Source organism: Megascapheus bottae, chromosome 19, assembly GCF_031878675.1.
Source record: "Megascapheus bottae isolate mThoBot1 chromosome 19, mThoBot2.hap1, whole genome shotgun sequence".
Lineage (NCBI taxonomy): Eukaryota > Metazoa > Chordata > Mammalia > Rodentia > Geomyidae > Megascapheus > Megascapheus bottae.
Genome location: NC_143527.1, coordinates 24,967,832 through 24,982,184, shown reverse-complemented (window position 1 = coordinate 24,982,184; position 14,353 = coordinate 24,967,832). Strand labels below are relative to the sequence as shown.

General features: G+C 35.2%; 1 long non-coding RNA gene across 2 annotated transcripts; it reads left to right on the top strand.

Annotated features, from left to right (window-relative positions):
• The first annotated feature begins 476 nt into the window (after window positions 1–476).
• On the top strand, window positions 477–11,471 carry LOC150049739 (uncharacterized). 2 transcript variants are annotated; one of them, XR_016538875.1, is made up of 5 exons: window positions 477–548; window positions 2,264–2,371; window positions 6,031–6,184; window positions 8,076–8,259; window positions 11,403–11,471. It is a non-coding gene; the product is annotated as an uncharacterized LOC150049739 (long non-coding RNA). The 2 variants fall into 2 exon arrangements; XR_016538876.1 differs by lacking the exon at window positions 6,031–6,184.
• The last annotated feature ends 2,882 nt before the right edge of the window (window positions 11,472–14,353 follow it).

Here is a 14,353-nt window from a genome sequence, read left to right as displayed (position 1 = left end):
AACTCTCTTGACCTCTAGCCCTTTTCTGTTCATGTGCTATACTTAACACCATATAAATGTTATTATATATAATAGATTTGTAACTCATGCATATAATCTTATCTATCAAAACTGGTACTTACCTTTGTAAATTAATTTACCCAATTTTGTTAGCTTTGTGAAATTAAATAACCCAAACATGTGGAAAGTCCTAAGTTTGGTAATGTCCCCATTTTTATTGTTAATAATATACAAAACTATCTTTATTTTCATATTAGCGTCTCATCATCACATTTATTCATTTGCCTTCCTAAATCTGATGATTATGCTGTTGTCTATTTTGTTCATGAGTGTCTACTTCCCTCTATTTGATATATTCTTGTAGCATAGTGTCACAATGGTAACACTAGCAAATCATAAATAGCCTTTGTCTTCTTTTGTTGCTATAACAACTACATACATAACTTAGAAACAATAGAAATACATTTTTCACAGCTCTAAAGGCTAAATACAAGAAAAAGTCCCAAGTACTCTCTGTGACAGAAGCCTGGTTACCTTCTTCTAAGAAGGTACTTTGATGGTACATCTTCAGAGGGGATAGAGCTGTATTTATTTATTTCTTTGTAGGGAGGACAGATGGACAAAACATTCCCAGTTAAATTCTTTTATTAGTTATGTGCATATACATCCAAAAGACTACTTACTTTTAATGCTGCCACCGTGGTACGATGTTTCAAACAGTACCATGTTCTTATTTTGATACTTTGGAATGGATATTGTTTGCATTGTAACAGAATTTAGAATTAACTTCATTGTGTTAGATAATTATGAGTCATTATAAAATCCTTAGAAATCTGTCTACAATCATATGATGTGTTTCTTAGTGTCTTCTCACCTTCTTACATCCAAATCTAAAAGAGTGCATGACTCAAACATAATAAGGTCACAATGATTACTTTTTCTTGAAAATATGAAATTAACAGAAAAAATATAGACATTGGGTCTGTCAATGAAAATAATTTGTTTACAATTTAAAATATATACATGGTTTATTTTGATCCTGGTGTGAAGCTTCACTGACAACAGGAACACAGTTCATTTCAGCTCTCAGCATTAAACATCTGTTCCACATTCCATATGCAGCAGAACCTCAACCCCTAAGACCCTAGGACTTATTGGCCTTCTTGTATTGCACCCCATTACCACTGAGATGTTTATATTTGCCTCATTTCTCCTTGATCCACTCATTGCTCTTCTACAAATTCATAACGGTCATATTCAGACCATGGATTTGAATCAAGTTGCCCAGTTCCCACATAGTATATATGTATTTTAGTCCTGCCTAACCTCAGAATTGATTGATGTCACTGGCATCAAAGCCAAAGACTCCAAGACTTCTGCCATGGATACGTAAAAGAAGTGCTTCGCAGACAGGTGCCATGACTTGCACCTGTTATATATAGACTCAGGAAGCTGAGATCTGAGGACCGCAGTTCAAAACCAGTCCGGGCATTAAAGTACATGAAAATTTTATCTCCAGATAACCACTAAAAAAAGGGAAGTGGTGATGTGGCTTCAGGAATAGAGTGGTAGCCTTGAGCTGAAGAGCTCAGGGACAGGACCCAGGCACATAGTTCAAATCTGATCACCCACAAAAAAATAAATAAATAAATAAAAGGTGTGCTTCACTGCCAGTGTTGCTAACATGAAAGCATAATTCAAGCAATCTGTTAAACCACCTTGTCAACTTGGGGGTGGATAGTTGATCCCTACTCAAGGGTTTAGAATAAGGTGCTATGATAAAGGGGGGGGGGGAGGGAGGAAGAGTCGGAGAGAGGGAGAAGGGAGAGAGAGAGAGAGACAAAGACAGACAGACAGACAGACAGAGACAGAGACACAGGGAGAGACAGAGACAGAGAGCGAGAGAGGAGAGAGAAAGAGAGAGAGAGAGAGAGAGAGAGAGAGAGAGAGAGAGAGAGAGAGAGAGAGAGAGAGAGAGAGAGAGAGAGACAGACAGACAGACAGACAGACAGACAGACAGACAGACAGACAGACAGAGAAAGAGGAATACATTTCTAGTCAGGTCCTGTCTGAGTTCTAAATGTGCTAATTTCAACTAATCTTTGGAAATTTTATTTATATAAGAAGGAAAAATATGAAAAAAACTGAAAAAAATGAAGCCTGGAAAGGATCATATCATAGTTAACTTAAAAAATACTGTTTTTCTTGCACAAAGCCGTGAGACCCTCAACAGACAGGTTGTAAGTAAAATGTATCTTTCTAGACACCAACAGTTCCAGTATTCTCCCTTTCCATCCCAACTCATCTCTAGGTTTGAGGAAGAAGGAGTCTCCACTATTCATCTCAGCTATTGTAATGGACACAGGTGCAGGTAAAGTCACAAAGATAGCCATGTTACAATAAACTATTCCTAAGAAGAGTGTTCTTAGGTCATCAAGTTCTAGTTAACCTTTGACATTCTCTGTTTTCATTTCTTTAGAATTGTGGCTGTTATTTGTAGACAAAAGAAATCGTCAAGGCAAAAACTTTCATTGGCTTATTCAAGGAAAGTCTATCATTCTCAGCAGGTTCTCTGCCATCCCTCAGCCTGCACTCCTGCTCTACTTTCCTGCTCTTGTTCATCTAGATGCTGTAGTATAATAGGTGTGAGAGAAAAACATTACTGTGCCTGTGTAAGAGGAAAGTAATCGGTCCATTAAAATAACAGTGCTCTTATAGTGGACAAAAAAGCTGCTTTGTTCTCTGTTGTATTTCCTAGGTTTCTGGGAGAGCCATTTTCCCTCCCGTTTGATATCCGGGGGACCAGACTGCCTCTCCTTAGGGAAGAAGGGAACAACAGGAAAGTCACCTATTATTTTCTCAACCCAGCTCTATTGTCTTTATACTTAATGCCAAATCTTTTCAGGTAACAGTAAAAGATTTTCTGTCAGTTGAACTTGGGGGGAGGTCAGTGAATTTCAATACTTTCTGTCTTCTTTCTTTAAAGGTCTTTCAACAGAGAATGTAAAGTGTCTGTATTTAGAGCTGCCAGACCAATGCTGTTTCGAACTGGACATTGCCTGCTATAATGAAATAAACACACCACACTGCTTTAGGGAATTTTTACTTTAGTCTAAAGTTGTGGTAAATGAAAAAGAGATGAAAAGGCAGACTCTGACAGTAATTAAACTTTCCCAGAAGCCTGTGGGTTTCCCAAACTCTCAGCAAATATATTAGAAAAGATCTGATTCAGAGACAGGTGCCAGGCCTGGTAATTCAGGGGCATATGCATTATCTCAACCTGGGAAATGAAAATAAAAGAAGAAGCATTAATCAGAACTCTAATCAGTGAGCGATACAATAAGGTTGATCCCACCTTATTCGGTTAGAAAAGCTCACATTGAGTCAATATCCAAGTAGTCACCATTTTCATACTGATTATATCAGGAAAAATGAGGGTAATGATTCAGATTTGGCAGCTGTGGTGTTCTCTTGTAAGAGAAACTAATAAAGGGACACTAAATCTTGATATACTTATCACATTTGGGCTGTCAGGAGTATATAATCTTCTCCAAAGTTTCTTGGATTTGTTCAGCGAAGCATATTTCATCAGAAAAAGCATTTCCTCTCACCCCACCTTTTAGAACATTGCCTAAAGGAACAGAGCTATGTATTCACCGAAGAGCAAAGAGACACTCCTTCATAAGCATACATTTATTATAGAGTTTCCAAAAACATTCAAACAGGTACACATCCCTTTATCTATACAAGGACATTTTAATTTAATTTATTTGGACACAAAGTAGCTTCACACTTGTGGAACTGTTTGCAAGGCTAATGCAAAATGGGACTTAACACAATACTCACCATCTTACATCTTCTGCTAGTAGAGACAGAGGGAAGAAAATGTGCACATATTGTGTGAGTGTTCATGTATGCCCAAATTCATATCTAAGGCTAGTGTTGAAACACACAAATACAGTCCATTATGTATTTAGCTATAAGATAACTCTGCTTGCTAATGTCTGGTCCTGGCGGACTCAGGGAAAAAGTGCAGATAGTATTGTCATTGTGGATGCATTGGTGGCAATTGATTGGGCTGTTAATCGTCTATCTTCCTCTGAACACAGATAGAATGGAGTAACTAATTGTGTTTCCAATTGTGTTGCTCTTGCATCCGTTTCAGGACATCTTCTCGATGCAGAGTCTCTTGTCATTCAGCATTTGAGTTGTGTGTGTCACTGAAAGAGGACTCTTCCATGTAAATATTATTATAGGCCATAGGTACTTTCCATCACACAGTTTCCTAGCTTTCTAGTAGTTCCTGAGCTAATCATCCAGTTAAGCTTTCTTAGGTGTAAGTCATCCAAATACCTCAACTAAGATGTTATTTTCTGAAGATTTGTGTTATTATCCTTATTTCCTGTGGTTTCTTTGAGTTCTTCCTAATGTTTACTCTATGTGACAAGATTCCTACTTCTTAGGGTATTCTATTTTGGAATGTCTTCTAAATTCTCATATATCTTCCAAGTATAATTAGGTCATTCTAAACAAAAAAAATTTAGAACACTTGAACACACCACTCCCTTTCAGTTTAATAAAGTCAATTTGGGGTTTTAAATATCAATTCCCAAAGTAGCTTCAATTAATAAATTAATCTTAGACTAAAGAATACTTATAACATGTACTACTTTGTATTGTTACAAAAAATCAATGAGATGAAAACAAATTAAAAAATAAACTCTGTAAAAAATTACAATGAATGTAGGAAGTGTGGTCTCGTTGGAGAATGGTTGTCTAGGACATATGAAGCCCTGGGTTTAATTCCTCCCTACCATATACACAGAAAATGACTTAAGTGATGCTGTGGCTCAAGTGGTAGAGTGCTCACCTTGAACAAAATAAGCTCAGGGACAGTGGCCAGGCCCTGAGTTCAAACCCCAGGTCTGGCAAAAAACCAAACCAAAAAACAAAATAAAACAATGCAACAAAAAATACATTGAAATCATACATATTATTTACTCAGATCAACACTGTTCTGTTATTCACTTTAGAAAGACATCTTAGGAATACTTGAAACTGCTCAATTCCTTGAGTGTCTGAACAAAGTAGCACCTGTCTGACTAACCTGATTTTCTTCCTCCCCTTCCATTGTTCTCAATTTCTCCCCTAAGTTCTGCTTTATCCCTCACCTTCTATATCTGATATATTTTATATATTTCTCTCTGTTTATTTTTCTTCCCAAATTTGTGTATTTTATCCCTTTGTTTATTGCCTAACTCCCATTCTACAATATAGAATTCTGTGAGAGAGAATTCAATAAATATCTGTTGAATTAAATATATAAGATAGGTTTATCCCATTACAAAAATAATCATAACTCAAATGGGCTTACTCTATGTATTAAAAAAAACTTATCATCTTAGTTTTTATTAGTGTGGGAGAAAATCTAGTTATATAACCAATAGAATCTACAAATATTCTTCATGTGACAGTCTGCTTGCTTTATATGAATGTAGGCTTACTTTAAATTTACATACGCTTGACCTCTCTCTTTTTGCAGTAATGTACTCATCTACTATAAGTAATCATAGTTTAGAAAGATTTGTCAATGTCTAAGGAAATTCAGAAATTTATATTCATGTGCAAAAATGTATTATATGTATATGTAAAATATATAGCTATCATCTGACTTTCTAATATTTGTTTTTCTAAAATGCCTTGCTGGTAACAAATCCAAACATATTGTTAGAATTATAGGAAATTGAAATTTTTAGCCAGAAGATATGGATTCATAATAAATTATTAATTACTGGTAAAGATATGCATTAGCTTGTCATGCATTCTCTTGAAGAATACCTCTTCCTATGACATTCTGTTTAATTGAGTATAGACATTTCTACATGTTGCAATTGTATGAGAACCATCTTACCAGTTCTCAACAAAGGAATAACTCAGCTCCTGCTCCCATGCTAAAATCATACATGGAAAGTTTACCTTTTCATTCTCATTATTATTGTTAACTTGCCATTTTCTTGGTCTTATTTCCAGACCATTATGGATCCATCATGCTTTTGTAATGAAGCTGAGAACCAAGTTTATTCTTTCCCAGAAAGTGGAAGTGAGGACACAATATCTAAGAAGCACAAGGCAAATTCTACACATGTGTGCATTTGAGTGTCTGCTAAGTTTTTAAATAGACTTTGTAAGTAATACAAGTAAGAAGCCCTCTAGGGTTTAACCCAAAAATGAAAGCTTAAAAGCAAACAGGCATAGTGTTCTCCTTGGCAGATAGAGTCATTTATACAGTTGTGTTTACAAGTCTAGATAGCAAAATGGCCAGATAGGTAGGTCTTGGTGGATCTTGAGTTCTTATCTTAAAATATGTACAATTCCAGTTCAATAATTTGGATGAAATCTTTAGAAATGTTCCAGATAAATTGTAAAATGTGTCATTATCATCATATGCAGATATTTACAAAAGAGTAAAGCCATAATCATTTATATACTCTATTTATGATATTTGTCACAGGATAAAACTCTAGAGATTTCCTTATCAGAGTAAGGAAACAGGAAGGACATATCTATTTTGAAATATTATAATGATAGATAATACAAGAAACAGGCCATATTAGCCTAATTAGTTTCCAGATTTTATTCTTCCTTACAATATCCCTATGGTTGCAGTATTTTCTTATTATAAGCGTTTCTCCCATTTGATAGCTAAAGAAACAAAGGCACACAGAAAGAATTGATAATGTGACCAGTCATGCTCAGTAACTAAGTCCAACAATAGCAGGAGATTTTCACTATGTTTTCCATTCAGACTTGCACCTAGTCCCAATTCACCTAATTTTTTTCTTCCATTCTAAGCTTGACTGCTCCATTCTAGAGGATAGATTTGAGGAGCCTGTTGTTTTTAATGCAATTTTGTTTTGTTTGATAGTTAACGTGTTTAATCATTATTGCTGCTGGCTATTGTTTCTTTTTATGTATTTTAATACTTTAATCAATGGGAATTTTATTGGTACTTGTGCCCTGAGGCTATTGAAAGTGGAGGGTGAAATTTTATAAATATACAATTGAAATAAAAAATAAAACAGACAGGCATAGAAAGCATGTGGATAATCATTTAAATTGATAAAGTCCTTCAAGAGCTATATAAAAAGGTAGCATTCTTCCACGATGAGTATGTGAATTAGAATCTCTGGGTTAAGGAATTATTTCAGCCACTGTTCAATCGTATTCTCCCACCCTTTATTTGTTTCTTGATCCTTCAAAATTCATTTCAGTCAAAATACCCTATGAGGCATTAACCTAAATAATCATACTCTCTTGACTATACACCTATATGTTGCAAATATAAGCTTTATGCTCTATTTTCATGCTCAATTATAGTAAATGTAGTGCCTACCTTCATACTGCTTTACAATTTCCTCCATTCCCTATTTAAATGGAAATTTTATGTTTATATATGTTTCTGTCTCTTAACCAAGTAAATTTCAGAATTCAGTATCATATCAGGTGATTCTTTGATATATCCCTCAGGAAATAACAAGCTCATTCTTAAATCTACTTGAAAATTACTTGAGGGATTAACTAGAAACCTATTGGTAAACTTAAAAGACTTTCATGAAATTTGAGTATTGGCCATAGAATTTACTTTTTCTTATTCAGTAACCTGTAAAGCTTCATTTCTAAAATTATTTTCTTAATCATGATAGTCTGAAGCTAGCTAGCAAGCAATCACTGTCCTTTCTACTGTTGCCAACATTGAACTGAGGTCTTAATATCACAGATTATCCTCAAAAATTCATTATATCAAATGCTGAAATACATTCTTGAAAATAATATATTCTTCTCATCTCTGTCTAAAAATGTAAATTAAGGAGGCTGTTAAATTTTTATACTTTTCTGCTTCCTACCCCTGCTGTTAAGAGAAATATATATATATATATATATATATATATATAGAGAGAGAGAGAGAGAGAGAGAGAGAGAGAGAGAGAGAGAGAGAGAGAGAGAGAGAGAGAGATGAAGATAGGGAGAGAGAGAGAAAGGGACTGAGAGAGACTAAAGTCTTCATACTGTTTAAGGACAGAGGTTATCTGATTTTCTCATAATGATTAAATGGATGGAGCTGGACACGGATAAACATTTGATGAAGTGACCTTCTGATGAAGAAAGAAGCTTCCACCCTCTCCCAATCGTGCTGAAAGTTGCATTTCTTTTAATGACTCCACTTAGAGCAGCAGGAAGCAAAGCGATCATCACCAGCAGGTACTTAGGCAAGAGTGAGAGGTTGGCTGTGGACTGCTCTATTAAAGCATCCCTGTCTAAACAGGGCTTCCTGGAGTTTAAGTGCCCACTGCTATAGAAGACAGGATCCTGTCTGCCAGTGCTCAGCAAAGCACACAGCTCTGTCTAATGAGAAGAATTGCATCAAGAATGCATCCTTAAGTAGATAAAGGATCCATGGCATCTAATGGACAATTAGTTAACTTCATTCTTCAGAGTTTTTAAGCATCTGATAAATGGAGAAATAAAGAACGGAACTGAAAGAAGGAAGGAAATACTGAAAGGAATTAAAAGCAACCTGGCACGAAAAGACTTTCACGGTTTTTAGTATTTCCAGGATTATTCTGTTTCTAATCCAGCAGAGAGTAGCCATACTCTGATGGCTATTTTTCCCCTTTGTTTCAAGTTGTGAGGACTATGACCAATCCTATTACATATGGTTAGAAAAATATTATACCAATTTTGTGAAATGTATTGAAATTAGGAAAGAGTCCCAAAAATGTCCAAATTTATGAAATAATATTCAATGATAGTAACCTTAGAATAAAGGTTGTCTTTAGCTTTTTCTGCAGTATTGGTGTTTGATTAGAGGGCCTGGATTTTTCTCAGACTAGTTGTTTACTGAAGCTCTTTCACTTGAACCACACTTCCAGTACTCTATTTTCTTGGTTGCTTTGAAGATGGAATCTAGGAAACTTTTGCATCTGGACTGTGCCTTGAGTAGATAAATATGGAATACTTAGTACAAAATTTATGATTGGGTAAGTCATTTATTGTCCTTATCTAATGGGCTAGGCATGAAACATGGATCCTTGAGATCTCACCCTCCTGAATAGGAGTAGCTAGAATTAGAGAAGGCAGGCTCAACTGGAATAAAGTCTAACATGACTGATCAGATTCGCTATTCAGCAGATTGTGAACCCAGGGTTCAGTGAAGAAAATGTAAGATCTCATCTTTGCTAGGCAGCCACTCTTCTATGTGGAATAAATCTCCAACCAGGGCTTTTATATTTGGTGATTAGGTTCTTCACATTTTTACCCAGGCAGACCACACACTATAATGGTCTTCTTATAACTTCTTATGACTTCCTATAGTCTTCTGTGTGACTGGTACCAAAGGGCTAAACTCACTCTATCTAGTTTATTGAGATGAAACCGCACTAACTTTCTTCTGGGTTGGATTCAAACTAAGATTCCTGTCATTTCTACCTCCCGAGTAGTCGGCATTACAGACATAAGCCACATTTCCAAGTCTAAGAGAAAATGATTCTTTTTAAAATATATTTGTACTGGAATTAATACTGACCAGATAGAAGGTGCATTACTTAACAAACATTGCTTCCCCTTCTCATGTTTATATTCCCATTTTCTTCCCCCACCCTCTCCCCTCATCTTGTTTTCCCCCTTTCCCTATCCTATTTCAAATAACCAAATTAGCATATATACAATATATCAGATAACATGGTAAGATACTGTAACAATATGAGATAACCAAGGGACAACAAAAGAGATGAGAAATAACATAGCACATTAAGAACAACAATCACATTATATGACTCTTGTTTCCATGTCCTGAAGGTCCTTTCAGTTAGCCTCATCCTATATAGCCTTTTGTATCTAGGTTTTTCCCAGTTGTAATCCTCTGCTAGGAGAGTCCAAGGTTTATACTAATAATGACAAATGAGGGAAACTATTGAGCCAATGTTCCTTTGAGTCTGGCTGACTTAATATGATTTTTTCTAAGACTTTCCATTTCCTTACAAATGGAGCGATGTCGCTCTTTCTGCTGGAAGCATAGAATTCCATTGTGTATAAGTATCACATCTTCTTGATCCAATCATCAGTTGATGATCAAAAATGATTCTTTTTAAAGTATTTTACCTTATTGTTATTTTAGAGGTGATATATAGTGCAGTTACATTTACACACATCTGGTAATAAGTAAATTTCCTTGCATACAGTGTTTTCTGTCCCCTCATTCTCTTCCCATTCCATCCCTTCTATCTTCACCCCAGGTTTTCTGGTTTACTCGCTTCAAAGTCCATTGTGCTCTGCTGCTGCACCTTTTCACGCTTTTTCCTTAGATTCTGTGCCCTCTCCCCACCTTCTCACAGAAGTTCACATATACACTGTATATATGGTAAGGAATACAGAGTCATCAGAAAAAGAAAAAAAATACAGAAAATGTCCTTTGTTTCCATACCTTTGGGGTTTGTTTCAGTATGTACATTAATTTATATCCATATGAAGTACTCTTGGATATTGTACCTTTGTGACTCCCTCCTAAAATAACTCTTTTACAAGTCAATAAAACTCAATGTATGAGAAAGGACCAAATAACTATCATTGTCATTCTCTCAATGACAACGAAAAATGGATATTCTCATGAACCAGCCTAACTGGGAAAGCTAGGGGTGTATGAAAGTTCTCTTCATGTGGGCATTCATCACTTAAGGGAACAATGGGCATTAGGAACCTCTTATGATAAGATTTAAATTCATGTATGTATACAAAATTTAAAGCCTGCTTTAAGAATAGACTTTCTTAATTATCTCCATTTGTCTGGGGAAGTAGATCAGATTTACTGACTATAAAACCAAGAAAAGTGCATTTCATTATTTACTACCCACCCACACACACCCACACATACACATACAACCCCCACCCACACACAATGCTGACACTCATTCAGGTTCTCATGTTTCTGACTTGTTCATATAGAGCTTTACATCTTGAGAACACTTCCTGTCCTATAGATGAAAGCATGATACACAGAGAAAAAGGTGGTTTTGAAGCATTAATGGCTCAGCATCACAGGACTTAAAATAATAAGTAAAATCATAATTCCTCAGGTACATTTTGTAGGACTTTAAAAGCTAGGATTAAAATATTCAAATACATCATGCTCATTTTTCCCAGTAAAATGAAGGACACTTTTCAAAAGAATCCAGGTTTTTCTCCACAATTTCCAGATTCTAATACTAAACTAAAATCACTTTATTATGTTTCCTTTCAGGTATATCCCAGAAGTTAGCACTAATGGTTCAGCTTCTGATTCTATATGTGAATACACTCTGGAGAACATTGTATCTCATTAAAAAGTTACCATCTGTCTTTTATTTTAGATTTTTGATATCTGCTGTGCTGAATTTATTCATAGTTCTTCTCTATCATTTCAATGACAGCTCACGGTAAGATAAACTCACCATGATAAGATAAATGGCCAGTTTTTAATGAAAACCACTATGTGTGAGCTGCTTGGTTAGGTTACAGTTCTTCAAAGGGCATCCACTACCTCATTCCTTAATATCAAACCAATGACCTACTCTTCAAAACATTTCCTTTGCCATCCTGTAACATGATTTATCAAGTCATCTCAAGCCCTTGTATTATAATATCTTCTCAAAGTGAGATCTTATCTGATCCTATAACCTTAAGATCTCACCACAAATTTCTAGAAGTATTTGAGATGCAAAGGAATCTTATTTCATTATGTTGAGAAAAGAAAAACATTTTAGAATAGATTTACAAAGCAAATTGAAGGAGTGATATTTGCTAATTTTAATGATTCCCCTGTCCATAAATACTTGATTTGAAAAGTGGTACACCTTGGAATTAGAACTGATGCTCATGTATCACAATGATAGCTGACTGTATCAGGCTTTACTCAAGTACTTACTTCCTCATCTGTCATGCAAGTGTACATATTTCAAATCGATTCCAAAACCAGTCCAAATACATATATCAAACCTGTTATTGATGGTATAGCAGTGTAAAGTACATGCCTGCCTTGCAGACTCCAACCTCAGCGCCCTTCTTTCTAATTGTTGCTGGGGCCACTGGATTGGTTTCCTTTTAGGAGTGACCTTGAGGCCACTTACAATACCTGGGAAAACAAGCTTTCAATACTGAGACCATACTCAACAAAATTATCTGGAATAGAAATGGGTTTCAAAAGTCTAAGAAAATTAAAGATTGTATTTGGGCTAGAATATGAAAGGAAACAGCTTAGAAAGGATACTGTAGAAAAAGGCAAGAATAAAATACTACATTGACTTAAATAAAGACCATGTAAGAAGGTTTAATTTATTCTCTGACTTACTAGAATAAATAAAATTTGAAGTATGGAAACAGCATGATCTTAAGTACTAAAAACAATCTATCTACTGTCTGAAAAATTTACCATAGAGGCACAATAGTGTACAAAGTAAACAGAAAGCAATGACTACAAACCCCAATTAATTTTGATTATTTATTGAGTACTGATTGCATTGAAAGATTCAGGCACATTCTTGTGTGAATCCCTTTCTAAAAAAGTGCTGAATAGTGTATCACCATTGAGGTATAGCAACATTTATCCACTTAACAAGTAAATAACTTTTAGCTTACTTCCAATTTAAGAAATTTTGTGAATAAACCACTAAAGTTTACATGAATATTTAAAATATAAAGGATAGACTTCTGTTTGTGTATATTCTGTGTATTGTGTACTTTGAAGAAATATGCTTTTGATTTAATAACTTACACACAGAGCTTGGGAAATTTCAATCCAATTAAGAGCAGTGGTTGACCTTGCTATTATAGAGCTGAGGAAAGAGAAGAGTGGACAATCCAAATTTGTATATTGGAAACAAATCTTGGAGCTGGATGAGTTCTCATGGGAACAGTATTTTGGCAAAGTATATAGAGTTCAGAATAAACTCTAGCTGCAAGATTACCTAAGACTGGCTAGTGATTAGAAGAAAAACAAGGTGAATTCTTTCAGCGGTGGAGAAAGTCTTTTATTTTTTGAAGACAAAGAAACCTTTTATACTCTTAGGTCTTCCCAGTAATGCAACCACTATGACAATGATTATGGAAGTTCCATCTAAAATGGAAAACTAGAATTACCAAGTGCTCTTGCTCTATCAGTGACTTAAATCCAAAGGAGATTAAATTAATATACATGAAAGTCACCCGTATATCTATGCTAGCAGTATAACAACCTAAGGAGGAAAACAGCTAAAGTGCCTCAAGGCAGAAAAATTTATAAAGAAGAGATGGTGATATAAATACACTATGTAATAATATGCCATGATAAAGAAAAACAAAATCATGTCATTTGTAGGAAAAATGACATAAATGAAGGATATCATACTGGGCAAAATATGCCATGTTAAAATATGTATCCTTATTTTCATTAACTTGTGGAAGCTATACCTATATGGTGAACATACTCATTTATATGAACATATATTATACACCCCCCTACACAGACACAGACACACACACACACACACACACACATGCATGCACACGCACACACTACACACATATGTGTATATAAAATTTGGGTATATAACATATATACCTGAGTCTCAGCAAGGGACTCACACATACGTGTGTGTGCATAAACATGGGCTTAAATAAACCTTCTAAGAAGAAGAATTTGGAGAAGAAACATGATTGGTGAATAATTTTGAGTTACATGGCAGCTATATAAACACAGAATAAAGAATGTCAAAGAGAAGTATAGGTGGATGGGGGAGGAGGAAAAGAGAAAGAGAAACATGCTCTGAAAAGAGTGGGTACTAGCAAGGGTAGTTGGGCTAAGGAAGACTGTGAAAGATTATAGGTGTCTTTGAAATTGATTTTTGACAAGTATGAAAATTGACCATAAGAATCCTTGAATTTGTATTAGGAAGGAGGAAAAGGTTAACTCAGGGTGGTAAAGGGAGTTGAGATTCATTAGTAGACGTTGTATACATTGTAGAAATGGTATCATAATATCCTCCCCTGTATAGCTAGCATATGGTAATAAATAATATGCCCCTCCACCCAAAAATCTATTTCAAACATACAAGAGTAGCTAAGCAAAGAAGCCCCAAAGAGTGAAATAAAAAGAAGTCTCAACACTGACCTTGGATTTGGCACACGATCACTCATGCAACAAGATTTTTATTAAAAGGCGGCACAGTTGTTTATCACAGGGCTTGCTATATGACTATAAACAAAAAGTCATGTACTAGTTGATTAACTGAATAATTTAATTGGTGATATTTCCTACTATCACATGTCTATGATTGCAGCTTTGCAG